This window comes from Phacochoerus africanus, unplaced genomic scaffold, assembly GCF_016906955.1.
Source record: "Phacochoerus africanus isolate WHEZ1 unplaced genomic scaffold, ROS_Pafr_v1 Scaffold_20, whole genome shotgun sequence".
NCBI lineage: Eukaryota > Metazoa > Chordata > Mammalia > Artiodactyla > Suidae > Phacochoerus > Phacochoerus africanus.
Genome location: NW_025927392.1, coordinates 1 through 3,928, shown reverse-complemented (window position 1 = coordinate 3,928; position 3,928 = coordinate 1).

The following is a 3,928-nucleotide window of genomic DNA, read 5'->3' as shown; positions in this document are numbered from 1 at the left end:
CTTCAAATAGATAAGTCACAAATTTAAAATTTCTAGATTTGTCAAAAATAAAATAAACAGATAGTCTTCTAGAAAAGCTGAAGGAAAGTATTCAGACAAAGGTGGAAAATAGATGATGGTGGAATATAAAGTATTGGGTGGATCCTTCTACTTTTGAAATTTCTTTTTTACTGCAGATGCCACAGTGAAAAGCATTGCTTATCTATCACCTCTCTCTGATTCAGTTATACAAGCACATCCATCTTCAGAAAAAAATCTACACTCTATATCTTTACAGAAGTTACTGGTATTTGTGGGAAGGTCAATAATCTTGAGATTATTTATTATTCAATACCCAAGTAAAAGAGTATATAATCTACTATCCTTAAGCTCTTGATTCTGTGTATCTCTATCCCATGACTCCTGCTTATCTTGTCCACAGACACCCTAGATGACAGCCTGACATGATAATCAAAAGGTGGCCACAAAATTGAACATCTGAAATTCATGCTTTATATGCCTACTTGCCCTTCATATTAATAAGCTATTTAGTTATGTTTATATCTTACCTTTCATAGAGTAGATACCTCATGAAAGCACAAAGTAAATAAGACCTAAAATGGAAGCATGTTGGCAGAAGAAATATTGATGAAAATGAAAGATTTCTATGCATTTTTTTCTAGGAATTCCTCTTCTATGTATACCACACATTATCTTTCACCTTAATTATAGATTTTAGCTTCTGCATTTTCAGTTTTCCTCTGGACATTCTCTGAGAGGTAGGTTTTTACCTTTTCCAATTAAACCTCGGAAATGTGCCAAGTGGAAACTATAAATCTGTGATGCTGATGTGGAAGAACACAATGTATGACAATTCTATACTGTGATAAATATTCTGCTCAAAGTTGTTGTTCAGAGATGGACAAGTTGCCATTCTCAAAAAGCTACGTGAATGTCAGTATCTCCATTCAACTTTTGTCTGATTTCTAACCACACATAAGCTCTTCTAATTTTCCAGTATCCAGAGTTCTTAGTGAGGACATACCTTTTCACGCTATCTTACATCAAATTGTTTGTGAACTCTTCTACATACTTCCATCTCTCAAATCTGTAATAAACCATAAGACATGAAATATATTCCTCTCCTTCTACACTGCAATTATGGCTTTTAACATACCTGCTGCTCATAAAATCTCATTGAGTTCAAAAGATAATTTTTCTCAACATTTGCGTTCCTTTTATTTATCTCCTATATTAACAGTAAATCTCAGTAATTTTTAAAAATTTCTTTCTCAGAGTTATATGAGAGCAGTGTTTTCAAAATAAATATACTAGAAAATTATGTTGGATTCTTTTGTAATGAAGACTCTCTGGGTAAACTATGGAGATTGTTTTTCACTTAATTACTAGAGGCCACTCTAAATGACAGTCAATTCTGACAATTTTTTAACAGCAACTTCCTAACAGAACACTAAAAAATATTCTTGTCTCTATTTCAGGGAGGTGTATTTTAAAAAATGATGACTTAAGTTATTAACATAATAGAGGGTATTTTTCCCTAAAGTTTTCCTTACCCTGCTAGACAAAAATATCTCCTATGTAGTAAACTTAACTTTTATTTGTATATTTAGCTTATAAGGACAGAAAATTAATTTTCCTCAAGCTCATTAATCACATGCAAACAAGGATTTGGATTTTTTAAGTGCTTTACACTGACTAACAGTACCAGATTTTTAAAAAATGGTGGAGGGAGGGGGTAAAGAACAGAAAGAATAAAAACAATGTCATTCATAAAATAGGAAGAGCATCACCCAGAAATAATTCTGGTACCTACTATAACTTGAAATGACCCCTCCTTGTGCTGCTAAGTATAAATGTAGCAGAACAAAAAAAAGTAGGGTATAATATACTCAAAATTTTGAATTAAAAAAAGTCAAGTAAAAATATGAGACACACAAAAATGTGCCTTATAAAACTGAATATGATATAATTGGCTTTTTCTGATAATTAGTTATGCTGAACATCTTTACAAGTGACTCTTGATCATCTGTATGTCTACCATATGATTCAGAAATTTCACTGCTAAGTATATATCCAAAGAAACTCTAATCAATATTCTGTGATGATATTTATGGGAAAATGATTTGAAAAAGAATGGATATGTGTACATATATAACTGAATTGCTTTGTTGTATGATAGAAATTAGCACAACACTAAATCAACTATAGTTCAATAAAAGTTGAAAAATTAAAAGGGGGAAATAGCATGAATAACAATACTTATAAGTTGTTTAGAAGATTAAAAAATATACACCTATGTAAATTCCTCTGTATATTGTAACTGATAAAAATGTTGCTTAGTATTACTAACCAATAAACAGAAAAATACATTACCACTACTAATAAAAAAGCAATAAATTTGATGAATACAGATGAAAACATGTCAAAATATATTGCAAATTTTATTCAACACCACATTAAAAGAATTATACACCACAAGCCAAATGGGAATTATCCTTGAGATGCAATGATGTTTTACATAAACAAGCCCTTCTTGTCATAGTGGGTTTTTAAAATTTGTTAAAGAAATTTTTATTCCCGGTGCCTATCCTGAAACCTGGGTGTTAGAACCAAACCCTCCAAGGTGTGATACCCCCTTCTACTTTGTGGTTGCCCACCAGGGGTATGGGTCTTAACGAGGTTGTGTCTTTGCCCCTTCTACTCATCTCAGTGTTTTTTCTTTAAACTTTTAGTTGTAGAAAAGCTCTTCTTCTAGATAATTTCCCTTAATTATCCAGCAAAGCATGATCAATGCTTGCCTTAGTAAACATGAATTCCTTTGACCAATAAACATTATTAAAATTTATGTAATGTCACCATTTCCAAAGTTAATGTAATTCCAGTGATTTAATGAAATTTATATGCTGATATTTTAAAACACAAGGATTTTTTTTCTGTGATTAATTCAATGAAAATAAGACACTTTAAAGAAGGACCAAATAAACCTGGTGATACATTCAACTAAATGTATACAAAGAGTATAAGTGTGGCATCACATTTTTTTCTTCAACTTGGTATATTGTATTTGATAATTCAAATGTCTTTAGCCCTTGACTTGGCATTTGTATGTGTGTGTGGGGGATTGTGCACATAGGGTTTCATGTTTTTCTGCAGCTTGCCAATAAAACACTTTGGTCTGAATTCCATGAACTGTCCAGAGATATCTGATCTATTGAGGAATGTGGTTGATATGGAGGTGAATTGGAATATTTAGATATATTAATTTTGAATGGTGAATTTAAATAGCATTAAACCAGCTATAATGAAAAAAAATAATCAAATAAAAAAGAAACAGTTCTACACCCCTCAAAAAATTTGTCTGTACTGTGAGAAACCAATTCTATCTAAAATTATTATTCAGCTCTAATTTTATTAAGGAGAAAACATTTAATTTTTTTTTCTTACTATGAATTTGCTATTGCCAGGAGACTTCCTAACCTCTATTTTTTAACAAAGCAAAAATCAATCATCAAGCTCATCATATTCAACAGATAATAGGACTTAAATAATGCAAAATAAATTTTTGGTTCATTGATAAATTTTCTCATTATCTTTATTAAAACCAACATTGATTCCTGGTTTTCTGAAACTAGATATACTATTTTCTGGTAGATTTACTTACCTAAAACAAATTAATTAAATTTAACTCATATAAAGAGATTTGTAAAAACTCAAATTGAATATCACCAAACCCATCAAACACCCTACTGTTTAATAAAAGTGACTCATTAAGAAACTCTTAGTAATCTCTTAGCATCAGAAACTGGTGCATTATGGATATTAGAGGACATATGCCCTGATATACAAAGATATGATATGAGGTGATAAATTACCAGATCACTCATCTGTGTCTGAGTATGGGTGTGGAATATGTCAAAGTAGATGCAAA